The following is a 20,097-nucleotide window of genomic DNA, read 5'->3' as shown; positions in this document are numbered from 1 at the left end:
TTGGCAGTATTTCACTATGAGGACATGTAAAACACACCAGTATTTTATTTGCAGAGTTTTATATAACTCTGGCTAGACCCAGAGGTATCGGAGTGCTTTACGTGAGAATCAGTGAATTATAAGTTACAAAGAATTCCATCAGTTACATGAGCTGAGTAGAACATAAGAGAAAAAACAGTGATTAAACAATAACCTGAGTTAACACCTAGCATAGTCAAGACACACGTCCAATGGGGCATGGAAGGGAGAGGGGGAATGGCAAAAAGGGGCAGGTAATGCATATCAAGTCAGGCAGACAGGTAAGGGCGAAGGAGGCGGGCAGGGAAGGAAACACAGCGGAGAGACAAGGAAAAACTATGTCCAATGTCCGGCTGGGTAGGTCACAGCCGAGGGGGTGAAACCAGAGCCTCTATAATTGCCTGAACAGCTTCACCCGGCATCATCCATGCTAGCTCAGGCCCTGCGGTAAGTACAACATTCATGGTTTCCGCCTAGGGGGCATTGTCATAGTTCCATTGGTCGCACCAGTCCCGGTGTTACTGGGAAGCGCAGCCCGCCTCACCCTCCAGCTCGCCCCCAGGAAGGCTGAGTTATGTCCATCAATGTCGGCATCAAGGAACGCTTACAAAAGAATGCAGTGGGGAAATACCGTGTACAGTCAGAGATGCAATGTAGCACCAATCACCTGGAATCTAAACAACTGAGTAGTCCTCAGATACTAATTTCGGCCACAAGGTGGGGCTCAATGTTTAAAACAGGAGACCATTAACTCTTCTGCATCAAACGGAGCAGTAGAGGACAAAAGGGCGAGAGAGAAGATGGTGTTCAATTGGAGGGTGGGAGGAATAAAGGGATAAGGAAGCAAAAAGGCTGCAGAGTGAGGGATTAAAGGGGGAGCAAAGATAGGCGAGGTATTTATAGGCAGGGGACAGGTCCAGAAAGACAGAGCCAGTTAGATAAAAAACATTCCAGTAGCAAGTAATCAACAGGTGCAACCATTTTGAGTAAGGGCACAAAAAAGAATGTCATGAAATGGCGGGCACTAGACCAGTAGTCAGGAAATCCAGAGGCGCAAGAAAAAAACTAATGGGCACCTCTTCAATCAGGCAAAGCCAAGGCCCATCAGGATGTGAGTTTCGATGAGCCATGGCCTCAGCTCACCGACGATAGGAAAACTCCGTCATTGTCATAGGGTCAGAGTGTCGTCTCAGCTGGCTAGGCTATTCAGCAGAGACCGTAGCGTGTCAGCAACCATGCTCAAAAACTGGTCGGCTATCGCCAGCCTCAGAGTTAGGAGATCAGGATGGCACTTACCCTGTCAACCTAGCGGGCCTGTAGAGAATGTAGCAGAGCCCCCACAGGATGCTCGATGTGCCGTGTGCTGTGGGAGGACATGGATCGCAATGCTCCTCGTCTGTAAGGCAGACCGAGGCAGCGGGCTCAAACAGACAAACAGAGCCGAAACGCCTTGGGATATGTCCTACCTTTCACATACACTGCACCCTGCCCATGGGGGTACCGTGGGCCTACTTGAGGGGTGATCCTACCTGTAAGAAAAGGAACGGTTAGGGCCTGGCAAGTGGATGCACTTGCCAGGTCGGCATGGCAGGTTCAAACTGCACACAGACACTGCAGTGATAGGTCTGGGATACCTTTTGAGGGCTACTCCTGTGGGTGGCACAATCAGTGCTGCAGGCCCACTAGTAGCATTTGTTTTACAGGCCCTGGGCTCACATAGTGCACTGTAATAGGGACTTACCAGTAAATCAAATATACCAATCACCAATTGCAATAGCAATTTATGCTGGGAGCACTTTCACTCTGACACTGATCAGCGGAGGCGATGTTCCCAAAGCCTCTAAGACAGCAAAAACAAACTCCAGCACAGCATCAAAAATACAGGAGGTGAGGCAAAAATTCTGCGCAAACCACTCCAAGGATGCCAAGTCTACCAACTACATTGGGAGATCCCCCCACGTGCCTCATAATCGTTGTCTGTGAAAAAGAAAGGAAGCCTAACCTGCTTGAGCAGAAACATGCCTAATAAACAGAGAAACACGCAGCGGTCAATATGTGCATCTGTTTGAAGCATGCAGTTTATTGTGCAAATGTGTCCATGCTTAAAGTTGATGTGCCATGAAGAAGAATGCATAAAGTGCTGTGTGCTGTGCTGATCAAGGGGGAAAGAGCAGAGGAAACGCGCATTGCGATGGCCGACCAGGAGGAACCATGAAAGCATGTTGTCCAATCCGAAGGAATAATGAGTGAAATCGCCTGGACGTAAACCAAGTCACTTTCTATGTGTATACCAAATATTAAGGCTCATGCTTTGATATAATATGTGGTATTTTCTACTTTTCAAGGTTTACTTTTTAGCAATTGACATTTTGAAATATTTTTTTATTTAACACCAAATTACAATATATTTTAGTAATTTTGAATGTATTTCACAATCTTTCACGTCAAGTTAATTTTGGGGATGCCAAATATAATGGCCCATACAGACTATAATATTTAGAATCACCTAGGATTTTAGGTTTAAAACATACCAGGGTTCAATTGGACATGGTCTTATGTTGGCTCAGGGACCACAGTATGTTTCTGCCAACTTGCACCCTTCCTTGAGATTTCTAACATCTCTTAGTATGGGACTACAAAATATTATGGTCCATGCATTGTTGTAATTTTTCGTACTCCCAATTTATCATGGATTATCTGTTAGCCATTGACCAGATTAAGTTGCCTTTCATTTGATAGAAGAACTACGGTATCTTTTCATGTGTTTAATATCCTGCCACAAGATTTTACATCCAATTCCCTTAGGGGATACCAAATATAATGCCTCTTTCGCCTATAATATTTGGTATACCCTGTGTTTCTCGGGTTAGAACGTACCAGGATTCAATTTGACATGGTCCTATGTTGAATGGGTTGGCACAGTATTGGTATGCCAACTAGCACCCTTCCTTTTCCTTTCCAACATCATTTATTTTGGGGATACCAAATTATGGGGGTCATTATGATTGCGGTTTTTCCGCATCCTCGGGGCCGGCGGAAGCCACCGCCGGCCCCGAGGATGCGGAAAAACCGCAGCGGACTGACCAAAGACCCACCGCCACATTAGGATGGCTGGTGGGTCCTGGTTTCTGTCCGCAGCTTTTCCGCCGCGGTCGGATTACAACCGCGGCGGAAAAGCTCTAATATGATGACGGTGTCTCTCAGACACTGTCCGCCATATTAGGATGGGCTATCAATTATGCTTTTCCGCTGCGGTTTTCCGCCGTGGAAAAGCATACGGAACTTCACTGCGGGGCCTGTTGCGGGCCCCCTAGGTGAAGGGGGAGTGGGGGGTGCACATGGGGGGTACCATTGGTACCCCCCTGCATGTGCATGTAGAAAGCGGCAGGCACCGCGCGGTGCCTGCCTCTTTCTGCATGCACATGCAATGACTGCATTTTTAACATTGCCGCGGGTGCAGCTTGAAGCCGCACCCGCCGCAATGTTAAAAATAGAGGATGTGACCGCCAGGGTGGCGGTCACATCCTAATTGCACAGGAGGGAACTCCGCATGCCATGCGGAGGTTCCCTCCTGCTCTGGGGTCGCGGACGGACGCAAGTCCGTCCGCCATCCTAATGAGGCCCTAAGTGTCTCAGAGATTGCTGTAATATCTCATATCCCCTACGTTTTATAGGTTACTCTTTAGCTATTGACCAGATGAAGTAGCCATTTATTTGATAGTAGAATACAGTATCTTTTCGCATTTAACATCTGGTTCCCTTAGGAAATACCATATGTATTGGCTTATACCAGCTGCAATATTTGCTATCCCCTGTGTTTCTCAGTTTAGAACTTACCAGGTTTTAATTAGACATGGTCTGATGTTGGATGGGTGAGCACAGTATTTCTATTGCAAAGAGCACCATTTATTTTGCTTTCCAATATCATTTAAAATGAGGATACCAAATATTATGTCTCACACATTGCCGTAATATCTCGTATCCCCTATGTTTCATGGTTTACCCTTTAGCCATTGACCAGTTGAAGTGACCATTTATTTGATAGCAAACTACAGTAGCTTTTCACATTTTTTAAATCATTCCACAAGATTTTACATCTGGTTCCCTAAGGGGGATATCAAATATAATGGTCCCCACTATTTATAATATTTGGTATCCCCTGTGCTTTTTGGTTTATAATCTACTAGGAATTTGACATGGTGTTATGTTGGATGGGTGAGCACAGTACTTCTATGGCAAATAGCACCATTCTTCTTCCTTTCCAACATCGGTTACTATGGGGATACCAAATATTTTGGCTCAAGCATTGTAAAATATCTTGTATCCTTTATGTTTTATAGCGTATTCTTTAGCTATTGGCCAGATGAAGAAGCCACTTATTGATAATAGACTACAGCATCTTTTCACATTTAACATCTGGTTCCCTAAGGGGATACCATATGTATTAGCCTATACTGGCTGCAATATTTGGTATCCCCTGTGTTTCTCGGGTTAGAACTTACCAGGATTTAATTTGACATGATCTGATGTTGAATGGGTGAGCACAGTATTCCTATTGCAAAGAGCACCATATAATTTGGCTCACGCATTGCCGTAATATCTCGTATCCCCTACATTTAATGAATTACCCTTTAGCCATTGACCAATTGAATATGCCTTTTATTTGACAGCAGGCTAAAGGGTCTCTTCACATTTTGTTACATCATTCCAAACGATTTCTCACACGGCTCCCCTAGGGGATGCCAAATATGATGGCCTATACTGCCTATAATATTTGGTATCCCCTGTTTTTCTTGGGGTAGAACTTGCCAGGATTAAACTTGACATATTCTTATGTTGGAAGGGTGCGCACACTATTTAAATGGCAAATAGCACCCTTCCTTTTGCTTTTCAACATCGTTTACAATGGGGATACCAAATATTATGGCTCACATATTGCTGTAATATCACTTATCCCCTATGTTTCATGGGCTACCCTTTAGATATTCACTAGTTGAGGTTGCCTTTTATTTGTTTGCAGACTACAGTAGCTTTTCACATTTTATACATCATTCCACAAGATTTTACAACTAGTTTTCTTACGGAATACCAAATAAAATGGCCTTTACCACCTATAATATCTGGTATCCCCAGTGTTTCTCGGGTTAGAACTCACCAGGATTCAATTTGACATTATCTTATGTTCAGTGGGCGAATACAGTATTTCTATGCCAACTAGCAATCTTCCTTTTGCTTTCCAACATTGTTTATTATGGGGATTCCAAATATTATGGCTCACGCATTGCTGTAATGTCTTGTTTCCCTTACGTTTTATAGCTTACTATTTAGCTATTGGCCAGATGAAGTAGGCATTTATTTGATAGCAGACTACAGTATCTTTTCACATTTTTTACATCATCTCCACAACATTTAACATCCAGTTCCCTTAAGGGATAACATATGTATTGGCCTATATTGGCTACAATATTTGATATCCCTTCTGTTTCTCAGGTTAGAACTCACCAGGATTTCTTTAGACATGGTCTAATATTGGATGGGTGAGAACAGTATTTCTACGCCAAATAGCACCCTTTCCTTTGCTTTCCAATATCGTTTACTATGAGGATACCAAATAATATGGTTCATACATTGCTGTAACATCGAGAATTCACAACGTTTCATAGGCTAACCTTAGACAATCACCAGTTGAAGTTGCATTTTATTTGTTAGCAGACTACAATAGCTTTTCACATTTTTTACATCATTCCACAAGATTTCACAACCTGTTTCCTTTGGCATACTAAATACAATGGCCTTTACCTCCTATAATATTTGGTATCCCCTGTGTTTCTTGGGTGAGAACTTACCAGGATTCAATTTTTACATGTTCTTACGTTGGCTGGGTGACCACAGTATTTCTATTGCAAAAAGCACCCTTGCTTTTGATTTTCAACATAATTTACAATGGAGATACCAATTATTATGGCTCACGCATTGCCGTAATATCTCATTTCCTCTATGTTTCAGGAGGTACCCTTTAGCCACAGACCAGTTGAAGTACCCTTTTATTTGACAGCAAACTACAGTAGCTTTTCACATTTTTTAAATCATTCCACAAGATTTTACATCCGGTTGCCTTAGGGGAATACCAAATATAATCGTCTCCACTACCTACCTATAATATTTGGTATTGTCTGTGTTTCTCGGGTTAGAATCCACTAGGATTCAATTTGACATGGTCTTATGTTGGATGGATGAGCAGAGTATTTCTATGCCAAATAGCACCCTTCTTTTGGCTTTCCAACATTGGTTACTATGGGGATACCACATATTATGGCTCAAGCATTGCTGTAATATCTTGTATCTCGTACATTTCATGTGGTTACGCTGTAGGCTTTGACCTCTTGAATATGCCTTTTATTTGAAAGCAGACTATGGGGTCCATTCCACAAGATTTCTCATCTGGTTGCCTTAGGGGATACCAAATATAATGGCCTATAACAGCTATAATATCTGGTATCCGCAGTGTTTCTGGGGTTAGAATTTACCACTATTCAATTTGACATGGTCTTAGGTTGGATGGGTGAGCATAGTATTTCAAAGGCAAATAGCACTCTCCCTTTTGCTTTCCAACATCGCTTGCAATAGGGATACCAAATATTATGGCTCACGCATTGCTGTAATATCTTGTATCCCCGACGTTTCATGGAATACCCTTTCGCCACTGACCACCTGAAGTTGCCTTTTATTTGATAGCATACTACAGTAACTTTTCACACTTTTTATATAATTCCACAAGATTTTATATGTTTCCCTTAGGGGAAACCAAATGTAGTGGCCTATAACAGCTATAATATCCAGTGTCCCCGGTGTTTCTGGGATTAGAATTTACCAGTATTCAATTTGACTTGGTCCTATGTTGGATGGGTGAGCACAGTATTTCTATGGTAAATAGCACCCTCCCTTTTGCTTCCAACATCGTTTACAATGAGGATACTAAATATTATGGCTCACACATTGCTGTAATATCTCGTATCCCCTACGTTTCATTGGTTACCCTTTAGCCATTGACCACTTGAAGTTGCCTTTTATTTGATAGCAGACTACAGTATATTTTCAATTGTTTTATGTAACTCCACAAGATTTTACATCTGGTTCCCTGAGGGGATACCAAATATCATGGCCGATAACAACTATAATATCTGGTATCCCCAGTGTTTCTAGGGTTAGAAGTTACCAGTATTCAATTTGACATAGTCTTATGTTGGATGGATGAGCACAGTATTTATATTGCAAATAGCACCCTCCCTTTCGCGTTCCAACATTTTTTGCAATAGGGATACCAAATATAATGACTCACGCATTGCTGTAATATCTTGTATCCCCTACGATTCATCGGTTACACTTTAGCCATTGACCACTTGAAGTTGCCTTTTACTTGATAGCAGACTACAATAACCTTTCTCATTTTTTCATCATTCCACAAGATTGTACGTCCGGTTCTCTTAGGGGATACCATATATAATGGTCTATACCTGCTATAATATTTGGTATCCCCTGAGTTTTGTGGGTTAGAATTACAATGATTCAATTTTACATGGTCTTATGCTGGATGGGTGAGCATAGAGTTTCAATGCTGAATATAACCCTTCCTTTTACTTTCCATCATCGTTAACTATGAGGATACCAAATATTATGGCTCACGCATTGCTGTAATATCTCGTATCCCCTACGTTTCATCGATTACCCTTTAGCCATTGGCCACTTGAAGTTGTCTTTTATTTGATAACAGACTACAGCATCTTTTAATATTTTTTACATCATTCCACAAGATTGTACCTCTGGTTCCCTCAGGGGATACCATGTATAATGGCCTATACTGCCTATAATATTTGGTATCCCCTGTGTTTCTTGGGTAAGAACTTACCAGGATTCAATTTGAAATGTTGGATGGGTGAGCACAGTACTTCTGTGCTGAATAGCAGTCTGCCTTTTGCTTTACAACATTGTTTACTATGGGAAGACCATATTTTATGGCTCACACATTGCTGCAATATCTCGTATCGGTTGTATGACACTACAATATGGGCTATTACCACGCGTGCCATTGCAACGCTGTTTTTGCAATGCAAGTCGTTACAACGACTTGCGCTGTAAGCGCTGGATAGTGGAATAGTTTAATTTTCTATTCCAACTCCAGCCCACGTTACAGTAGGGAAGGTGTTGGAATAGAAAATAAACTATTCCCTATCCAACAGCGCCCTCCAGTGCAAGTCATTGTAATGACTTGCGTTGTAAAAGCAGCGTAGTAATGGCAGCACGTTTTAATGCCCGCGTTGTAAAGGCTCCTCTAGTATCCCCTATGTTTCATAGGTTACCTTTTAGCCATTGGTGAATTGAAGTATCTTTTCATATTTTTTACATCATTCCAGAAGATCGTACGACGGGTTCCCTTAGGGCACACCATACATAATGGGCCATACTGCCTATAATATTTGGTATCCCCAATTTTTTCTGGGTTGGAACTTACAAGGATTCAATTTTACATAGTCTTATGTTGGATGGGTGAGCACAGTACTTCTTTGCCAAACAGTGTCCTTCCTTTTGTTTCCAACATCTTTTACAATGGGGATACCGTGAATTATTGCTCACGCTTTGCTATAATATCTCGCAGCCCCTATTTTTCATTTGTTACCCTTTAGCCACTCACCAGTTGAAGTTACCTTTTATTGTATAGCATATGGCAGTATCTTTTAGGATTTCTTACATGAATCCCTCAAGATTTAGGTCCAGTTCCCTTAGGGGATACCAGATAAAATGGCCTGTTACCGGCTTTAATATCTGGTATCCCCTGTGTTTCTGGTGTTAGAACTTACCAGTATGCAAATTGATATGGTCTTATGTAGGATGGGTAAGCACTGTATTTATATGCGGTTTATAACCCTTCCTTTTTTTTCCAATATTGTTTACTATAGCGATACCAAATATTATGGCTCACGCATTGCAGTAATATCTCGTATCCCCTAGATTTCATCTATTACCCTTCAGTCATTGGCAACTTGAAGTTGTCTTTTGTTTGATAACAGACTAAAGTATCTTTTCATATTTTTTACATCATTCCACAAGATTGTACGTCTGGTTCCCTTAGGGGATACCATATATATTGGCCCAAACCGCCTATAATATTTGGTATCCCTTGTGTTTCTTGGATTAGAATTTACCAGGATTCAATTTGACATAGTCTTATTTTGGATGGGCGAGCACAGTACTTCTGTGCCAAATAGTGGCCTTCCTTTTGCTTTCCAACATCGTTTACAATGGGGATACCAAATATTATCCCTTAGAGGATACTGTATATAATGTCCTTTGCCGGCTATTATATCTGGTATTCCCTGTGTTAGAACTTACCAGTATTCAAATTAATATGGTCTTATGTTGGATCGGTGAGCACAGTATTTCCTTGCCAAATAGCGACCTTCCTTTTGCTTTCCAACACCTTTTACTATAGGGATACCAAATATTATGGCTCACTCATTTCTGTAATATTTCGTATCCCTATGTTTAATGGGTTACTCTTTAGCCATTGACCACTTGAAGTTGTCTTTTACTTGATAGCAGACTACAGTAACCATTCACATTTTTCATCATTCCACAAGATTGTATGTCCGGTTCCCGTAGGCGATACCATATATAATGGACAATACCTGCTATAATATTTGGTATCCTCTGTGTTTCATAGGTTAGAACTTCCCAGGATTTAATTTGACATTGTCTTATGTTGAATGGGTGAGCACTTGTATGCCAAACAGGGGCCTTTCGTTTTGCTTTCCAAGATCATTTACAATGGAGCTAACAAATAATATGGCTCACGCATTGCTGTGATATCTCGTATCCCCTACGTTACATGGGTTACCCTTTAGCCATTGACCATTTGAAGTTGCCTTTTGTTTGATAGCAGACTACAGTATCTTTGTACAATTGTTACATCATTCCACAAGATTTTACATCTGGTTCCCTTAGGGGATACCAAATACAATGGCCTCTAGCAGCTAATATATCTGGTATCCCCTGTGTTTCTGGGGTTAGAAATTACCAGTATTCAAATTGACATGGTCTTATGTTTGATGGATGAGCCCAGTATTTCTATGGCAAAGAATACCCTTCCCTCTGCTTTCCCAGATCGTTTACAAAGGAGATACCAAATATTATGGCTAATGCATTGCTGTAATATCTCGTATCCCCTACGTTTGATTGTATACCCTTTAGCCATTGACCACTTAAAGTTGTCTTTTCTTTGATAAGACAAAACAGTATCTTTTCAAATTTTTTACGTTATTCCACAAGATTGTACATCAGGTTCTCTATGGTGATACCATACCATATATAACGGCCTATACCGGCTATAATATTTGGTATCCCCTGTGTTTCTGTGTTAGAACTTACCAGTATTCAATTTGACATGGTCCTATGTGCTATGAGTGAGCACAGTATTTATATGCCAAATAGCACCCTTCCTTTTGCTTTCCAACATCTTTTACAATGGGGATAACAAATATTATGGCTCACGTATTGCTGTAATATCTTGTATCCCCTACGTTTCATCTGTTACCCTTTAGCCATTGACCACTTGAAGTTGCCTTTGATATTATAGCAGACAACTGTATATTTTCAAATGTATTACATCATTCCACAAGATCGTATGTCCAGTTCTCTTACCTTATATAATGGTCTCTACTGGCTATAATATTTGGTATCCCCTATGTATCTTGGGTTAGAACTTACCAGGATTTGATTTGGCATGGTCTTATGGAAGACAGGTGTGCACAGTATTTCTATGCAAAATAGCACCCTTCCTTTTGCTTTCCAATGTCGTTTACAATGGGGATACCAAATATTATGGCTCACGCATTGTTGTAATATGTCGTATCCCCTACGTTTAATGGGTTACACTTTAGCCATTGACCACTTGAAGTTGCCTTTTGTATATTTTTTAATTTTTTACATCATTCCACAAAATTCTATGTCTGGTTCTCTTAGGGGATACCATATATAATGGCCTATACCAGCTATAATATTTGGTATACCCGGGTTTCTGGGGTTAGAACTTACCAGTATTCAATTTGTCATGGTCTTATGTTGGATGGATGAGCCCAGTATCTCCATGGCAAAGAGCACCCTTCCTTTTGCTTCCAACATCGTTTACAATGGGGATACCAAATATTATTACCAAAGATTCATTGCTGTAATATCTCGTATCCCCTGTGTTTCATGGATTACCTTTTAGTCATTGACCACTTAAAGTTGTCTTTCCTTTGATAAGAGACTACGGCATATTTTCAAATGTTTATACATTATTCCACAAGATTGTATGTCAGGTTCTCTATACCATATATAACGGCCTATACCGGCTTTAATATTTGGTATCCCTTGTGTTTTTAGGGTTAGAACTTCCCAGTATTCAATTTGACATAGTCCTATGTGCTACGGGTGAGCACAGTATTTCTATGCCAAATAACACCATTCCTTTTCCTTTCCAACATCTTTTACAATGATATATCAAATATGATGGCTCACGCATTGCTGTAATATCTTGTGTAACCTACATTTCATTGGGTAACCCTTTAGCCATTGACCACTTGAAATTGTCATTTATTTGACAGCAGACTACAGTATTTTTTCACATTTTTCACAACATTCCACAAGGTTTTACATCTGGTTCCTCTAGAGAATATCAGATATAGTAGCCTACAATATTTGGTCTCCAAGTGTTTCTTGGGTCAGAACATACTAGGATTCAATTTGGCACCCTTCGTGAGTTTTGCAACAACTTTTACCTTGGGGAAACCACATATTATGGCTCATGCATTGCTGTAATATCTTGGATCCCCTACATTTCAAGGGTTACCTTTTAGCCATTGACCAACTGTAGATGCCTTTTGGCTTGATACCAGATTGCAGTCTCTTTACACATTTTTATTTCATTCAGCAAACTTTCACATCTGGTTCCTTTGGTGAATAGCAGATTTAATAGCCCATACCGACTATAATATTTTGTATCATCAAGGTTTATAAATTACCTGGGTTCAACTGGACATGGCCTTATGTTGGATTGGTGAGCACAGTATTTTTCTGCCAACTGGAACCCTTCCTTGAGTTTTCTTACGTCTCTTACTATGAGGATACCAAATATTACAGCTTTTGCATGGGCTGTAGTATCTTGAATCCCCTGTTTCATGGGCTACCCTTTAGCCATTGACCACCTATAGTTGCCTTTTAAATGATAGCAGATTATATTATTTGTTTGCATTTTTGATAATATTCCACAAGCTTTTACATTCAGTTCCAATGAGGGGGTGTGACAGACACCACATGAAGGAGGTGGCCCAATTAGGGTCACTCGGGTCACCTCTCAGCCTTCCGTACTAAATGAAGAGGCTGACAGACAGTAGAGAATACAAACCAATAACTGTTCATTCTTCTACAACACCAGGCAGATGTGAGGCAGGACATTCGTGCCATAGGGGCTACCCTGTCAGTCATGTCTGGGTCCCTGCAGGACATGGTCCAATTCCCTCAGGTGGTGGACAGGGTGGGCCAAGCTTTGGATAGGATGGATAGCACTTGGCAGGAAATGTCTAGGAATATGACAGACCTGATATCCATCCAAAGGAAAGAGAGTGCAAGACACCATGCCTTGGCCATGCAGATGATGGAGGGCATGGTGAGAGTGATCCAAAGTCTCCCTTCACGGCCAACGCAGGGAGGGGAACAATGATATCGGGCTGCAGGACAGCACATCCACACACCTGTAACACCAATTGTACAGCACCACAGCATAGGTACACAAACACTCCGGCACCCTGAACAGGCATGTCCACCACCCCCACCACCTGCACAAACACCACCAACCTCTGTACAGTCACTCCCACCACCCCCACCACCTGCACAAATACCACCAACCTCTGGACAGTCACTCCCACCACCCCCCCCCACCTGCACAAACACCACCGACCTCTGGACAGTCACTCCCACTACCCCCACCACCTGCACAAACCCCACCAACCTCTGGACAAACACTCCCACCCCCCCACCACATGCACAAACACCACCAACCTCTGGACAGTCACTACCACCACCTGCACGACCAGCCCTTGTCCAGGCACAGACACCAAATGTGCAGACACCATCTGCACCTGCACCTCTTGATCACCCTGTACAACACCAACACACACGAAGGTGACAAGCTCAACCTCACCCATCACCGCGTTCATCACCTCCACAATTGCGGAAACGCAAACACGATCGCCAGTGACATTCACATGGCCAATTTGTCTTGGGCTCCTTAGGTGTATAGTGAAAATAAAGATCTACAAAAGTAATATCCTGTTGTGTATCATGTCCTGTCTAACGATGTAGGCATGTGTGTGTGTGTGTCAGACAGTTACAAGTGTAACACATCATAGAAACACGTTATTATGTGCATAGCATATGACTCCATATTTGGAAACAGACATTCAAAATGAAGTCAAACAAGTTAAACAAAGTAGAAGTCCTCAAAGATATTTATTTAGGAACAAAAACTAACCGTCCATTTGGAAGGGAGAAAGGAAAACAAATGAGGATCTTAATGCAGAAAGAGAAGGGAACTTGGATAGGGGTGGGGCAAAACAAATATAATATGTCAGGGAGCGTCAGGGAAACCAGTCTATTTACAAGGGTAAAAAGAATTCTTTGTGCAGAACAATGACTCTGTCCAAAAGTCAAGTGTCTTTCTGGTCATCCTCCAAGACCACAATGTCTAGATCCTCAGGGTCTGACACATCCACACGGCTGGCTGGTGCAGGAACAGGCACCACACGGGTACATGACACATGAGAAGTATGGGGGAAACAGTGTGGGGCAATGGACAGGGGAACACATTGACGGTGGTATGGGAAGGGTGTTGGGAGACAAAAGATGACATGGCTGTGCTCAGGGACTGAATGTGGGTGCCAAGGTTGTTCATAGATCGGACAAGATCCGCTTGCATTGTGCGTATCTCGAGACACACTTGTAGCAAGATGCGAGCGGACATGTCAGGTTGACCCTCGACCATCCTACTCAAGTCCCCTGGCACAGCCACAGGAGGAACAACACCGGGAGTGGTCAGGGGGACAGAAGGGATGTGGTGCCTCTGGTCCGGAGCTGATGTGTTCTGTTTGGCGGCTACGAGGAGGGGAATAGGTTTCAGGGGATCGAGCTGGAGCCCCCGATTGCATGGGGGACTCTAGAGGTAGGGAGAGGCAGATGGCAGGCCCAGATTGAATGATGGCCTGACCCAGGGACACCTCTTCGTGACCCACTTGTGATGAGTGTGTGGGTGAGTGGCTCTCCACCACATCATGGTACGAGGTGTTCGGTCCTTCCCCCCTACAATGTCCACAGCCTCCACCTGGGACGTAGTACCAGAGTCGTGTTCTTCCTCATCCCGGTTGGGTGCAAACCCCTGGCCTGCAGATGTTGAGGTCCCATCCTCCTCCTCTTCTTCCTCGCTGGTGGAAAGAGGGTATAGCGGCTGGCAAACTGATGTCCTCCTGCTCCGGACTTGTTCCTGCGTATCTTCTGTCTCACCAACCGTGCCTGCAGAATTGTAAGCAAAATCCTGATGTGGTGGTTGTTTCATGCAGGACGATACACATACATACATGAGCCAAGGTCAAATTTTGTTCTCCTCTGATCACACTACACAGTTGTCAGGGGCTGATTTACAACTTCTGGCGCATCTCTGCTAATCAGCAGAGGTGTGCCAGAAGAGTTGCAACACATCTGCCCACCCGTGCGTCACCCCTGATGCGCCGCATTTACAATGCGGCACACTGTGGTGCTTGGGTGGGCAGATGTGTGACGCATCCCCGGTGGAATAGCGGCGCTTTGCTGGAGTGGCGTGGCAAGTGGGGCTTCACTCCAGCAAGGCTCGGGGTGCACAATCGTTAACATGCTGCGTCAATCCTTACACCTGCTTCAAGCAGGGGCAGAGTTTTGATGCAGCATGGTCCTAAAAGTCACTGAGTGAAATCTTGTAGATTTCACTCAGCCACTTTTAGGAGGCGTTCCTGCACTGGAAGCATCACGTTGTAATTACCCAGCAGCAAGGTGCTTTTGTTTGCTCCGCCGCTGCATCACAAAAGTGAGCCAATGGTGGTGTAAAAGAGGCGCAAGTGCCTTGTAAATCTGCCCCTCAGTCCCTATGGACTTAATGGGGGTTGGGAGCACACTGCCTCACAGTCCCAGCACTGTTCGCCCCTTTGCATCCTGGTAAATGCCGTACACAGTTCAAACTTACTTCTAAATCATCTCGGGTTGCTGGGAATGCTGCCAAGTTCCTCTCAGGTCACAGTACCACTCACAGGCACACAGCAAACCCAGATGAATTTTCTTTGCTCTCTAAAACTGCCGCTCTCTACTGATGAAGCGCTCAATCCAGAAACACGTGTCTAGAGATATACAGCAATGTCTGCACCAACTTTGGTGAATGACTCCAGATAATTTTAAAGTAAGTTTGAACTGTGTACTGCATTTACCAGGATGCAAAGGAGCAAACTGTGCTGGGACCTTGAGGCAGTGTGCTCCCAACCCCCATTCTTTTTATGAACCTGCATTACATGTATGTTCACTGTCATATACTGAATTGAGTTTGACATGGCCATCTCATGTGTATTATTGTGGCTTACGCAACTGTATTGGCCAAACCTCAACTTTGGCATTCTTGTGATCTGTGTGTCCTGTCACTGCTACATGTGCCAGTTCAAAAACCAGTCCACCAAAGGAGAACATGAAGAGCCAAGATTTAGTAGATTTTGGCCATTGATATGGATTTGCAGCTATTTAACGTCTGGACAAGTATCATCTGCTTTGTAGCATTGTATGGGACAAGCTGAATGTGGGTCACATATCCACATAGGGTCTGGACTACTCCTCTAGCTACATTGTGAGTCTAGCCTTTTGATGTCCCCACACCTCATCGGACAATCCAGTGCCACATATTCGCTTTGTTGACTTAAAAGGTAGTGCAGTACACCTGTGAACAGTGGTGGGTGGTTGTGACAGCTACCTGTACATGTAAAATGTCATACAGGCCACTGAGAGTGAGACGTCTGTCAGTGGATACACCTTGCAAATTTAGGAACACTTAAGAGTGATGCAAGGATCTCAAAGTCTGTCATGACTTCATGGCACATGATGATCTGTCTCAATTGGAACCCAACTCTACAGGTGCAATGCAAATCACAACATCCAATACCCTATGGCCTGCCATGCACACACTGGAAGGTCTCTGTACCATAGCTCATCCAATGCACATATCAGTTATGATTTACTTGGTTCAATGGTAGTGTTGCTGGCAGAGCAGAATTCAATATGAATGCATGAGTTTGGCTCATTTACCCAGTTGTCATGAAGAAACTACAACTCCCAAAATGCACTCTGCCCTGTACAGTCCATATGCCACAGTGTGCTTCTTTAATCTTGGTGACTGCTGCTTGGTCACGGAATTGGTGAATAGTAGCATGGGACACACAATGGTACAGCACTGTTTCACTCACATCATACTCCCAGACACATATTGTATATGATGCACTTACTAGGTCCCAGCTGCTCATGCTCCTCCAGCTGAGCATGGAGGGTCGGCCAAGCTGCTCGCAGGACCCTCCTGTACAGTGGAGAGAGGCATGGAGGATGTACATGGTGCTGGGAAGACAGGCCAGCCAGCTCCGTAGCCTTGTGACGGGCCCAGCACTCTAAGTCCTCCCAACACTTGCGGCACGCCCTAGCACTCCTGGTGGACACTCCCACTGTACTGCAGCTCTCGGCGATGTTGGCCCATAGCCTGCCCCGGCCTGCAGTGCTCAGCTGGTGCTCAGGGTCCCCATATAGCTGAGGAAATTTCTCCAGCACCCCCTCCACCAAGATGTCCAATTCCCTTTCTGAGAAAGGGGGTGCTCTCTCCTCATGCTCCTCAGCCATTATGGGGAAATAGGTTTGATGAGAGCAGCAGGATGCCTGAGGATCTGATCAGTGATAGAGGATGACTCAGAATGAATACAAAATGGCTGCCAACTACTTCCTGTGATGTATTTCCTGTCTCCCATTTCCTGTATAACATTGCCTGTATGAAATGATGTGTTCCAGTTTATTTTTGGAATTTGCGGCCCGAAAGCGTAGTTTCCGGATCCGGAGCGTCGTTTACGCGCATGTGCACTACGCCGCGACACCGGAACTTACGATTTTGCGCCGTAACTTCCGAAAATAACCCGGAACACATTATGTCATACAGGATATGTATAACAGGAAGTGGGAGACAGGAAATACTTCACAGGAAGTAGTTGGCAGCCATGTTGTATTCATCCTGGTCCATCCCCAATCAGTAATCAAATCCACTGCCATCCTGTTGTTCTGTTTTAGGAAAAATGCAGGTGTGAATCATGAATATGTATCATAAGGGGGTACAGATCATTTCATGACATTTCAGCACAGACAGGGCGGGGGGGGGGCTGACACAACATCAAACCCGTTTCATTTTCTCATACTTTGCATTATGGGACATGTAGTCCATATTGGGTGCTCAGTATCAGAGTTGTGTGATGTGTTGTTATGTAACATTGGTGTGGAGCAGTGTGGATATGTCATAGACACATGGGGCAGATTTACAAGCCCTGTATGCCACATTTGCGCCACAGTTGCGTCACTTTTGTGACGCAGCAGCAACGCAAAGCCAACAACATGCTGTGGGGTATCTTCAACGTGACGCATCTGGGAAATGTGTCATGTTGTAAGGCCCTGCACCACAGTTGAGCATTCCTGCACAGGGGGGGGCGTTCCAGCACACGAATGCCTCCTAAAAGTGGCAGAGTGAAATCTACAAGATTTCACCAAGTCACTTTAATGGCCATGCTGCGTCTGAACCCTGCGCCTGCTTGTAGGAGGCGTAAGGATTGACGCAGCATGTTAGGCATAGGGTCTCCGCTTGCCTTGCTGGAGTCGCGTTGCGCTTGCGATGCAACTCCAGCAGTGCTTCACCTTTATGGCAGCATATGCGTCATGCTTCTGTCTATACCTGCCCCATGCGCGCCGATGCGGCGCATCCATGATGGCTCTAGGGGTGTCTGCTGTGAGGCAAAATAACTGGGGCATTACTGCTGATATGCAGGGATGCACCAGTTATTGTAAATCTGACCCATGGTGCCTGATTCTCCCATGACATCATCACTCACATTCAGGGCCCCTCATTTGTGGGGGAGTCAAATCTGTTGAGGTCACAGGCCTGAGTATGCAACCTTTTGTGATTTGGTGACCCATCCTTATGAGGTTCAGGTATGTCTCTCAGGACATGTATTGTTTGTCATCAGCGTGAATAGTTGGTTTTAGGGATTTTCCACTACACTGATTGCTGACATGGGCACATTACCTGAGCCACACTCCACCTTTTGACTAAGGTCAGCAGCTGTGATTTGCATGCAGTTAGTGTGGCTTGCAAAGTCGTCCCAGGGTGGGATTTATTGACACTGACATGTCTATCCAAGTTTCATCATTGACAACAGACAGAAAACCACATGTTGTCCGTGACACTACAGGTTGCTCATGTAAAATACGTGGCAACGAGCTGATCACGGACTTGCATGCCCTGACGTCGGTCATGTGCAATGGGCCGGTTTCCCACTTTGAGAGCTAGCCGAGGTTCCAGAGGCATGTGTAAGCCATGCATTAAAGCAATGTTGTGCAAAACACAACAGGCTAATTTGATCTCACACACAACTTCTGGGGAGTACAGAAGCACACCCCCTGTACGGTCGAGTCATCTGAATCGCGAATTCAACAGACCAAAAGTGCGCTCTATGATGGCTCGAGTATGTTTGTGTGCCCTATTATATCTACGCTGAGGTACAGTGTTTGCACGCCTGTAAGGGGTGAGGAGATGTGGGGAGAGTTCATACCCAGCGTCTCCTGAGGAGGGAAGAAAGGGCAGTTGTTAACATTTGATTCTTTGACTTGCACAGAACATGATCTATACATTCGTACATGCAGTATCTGGTTGGGCTATGATTCTTATTGTACAATGGTTAATATTGGGGGGCATTCAGATATTTCAATGACACATATCACTCATTTTTGGTGCTTGGTACTTACCCAGTAGCCACATGTTTCCAAATTCTCCAGCAGCCATACGCCGGGCAAGAGGTGACATGCGGAATATGAAGCTGTCACGTGTAATGCCTGGGAACACTGCATGCACATTGATGAACTTCCCACTGGCATCACAGACAGCTTGCACATTGATGGAATACCATGTGTGTCTGTTGCTGAAGATGTGTGCAATGTGGCGGGTGGATGAAGGACCACATGGGTGCAATCAATTGCGCCGAGCACACTTGGGAATTGTGCAATGAGATACAAATCTCTTGCTGTCGTTTGTCTCATGGCCAGTGTATGTGGCATTTGTATGCAATTGGGCGCTCTAGCAGTGATGCATCTCAGTACCTGATGCAGGCACTACAACAGGCTCGCCTGGGAAATGCCCACATGGTCACTGGAGACCCTTTGGAAGGACCCAGTGGCAAAGAAGTGGAGAGCAGAAAGGATCTTGAGATATGCTGGTATTGCATATGAGCAGCAGGTCACAGAGTCAAGTTCCTGCTCCCACTCACATACCATATCGAAGATGACTTCAGGAGGGAAACGGTACCAGGCCCTTACATCCTGGATGGACATGCCAAATAGGTTGATTCTCTGTCTGAAGATCCTCTCTGCTCTCCTTTTCCTCCTCAAGTAGTTTTGCCACATGGCATGGGGCAGTGCTACAAACACATTCAGTGCAGGGCTGGGATTGGCTGTAGTGTGTCAGCTGATCCATGGTGGGGGATGGTAGGCTCTTGGACAGGTGTTTACCCTTGGCTAACATGACCAACTGACCAACTGCCAAAAATCATATCTTCCAGCCTGCAATCGTAAATTACGGGCCGGAATCGGAATTTACGCCGCTTTGCCGTAAATTATGGGCCGGAATCGTAAGTTCCGCCTGAGAGCCATAAATTCTGGCCCGGCGGCGGAAATTCCGGCCCGGTGGCG

This window comes from Lissotriton vulgaris, chromosome 6 (assembly GCF_964263255.1).
Source record: "Lissotriton vulgaris chromosome 6, aLisVul1.2, whole genome shotgun sequence".
NCBI lineage: Eukaryota > Metazoa > Chordata > Amphibia > Caudata > Salamandridae > Lissotriton > Lissotriton vulgaris.
The sequence above is the reverse complement of the archived record's forward strand: the minus strand, read 5'-3'. Positions refer to the sequence as shown.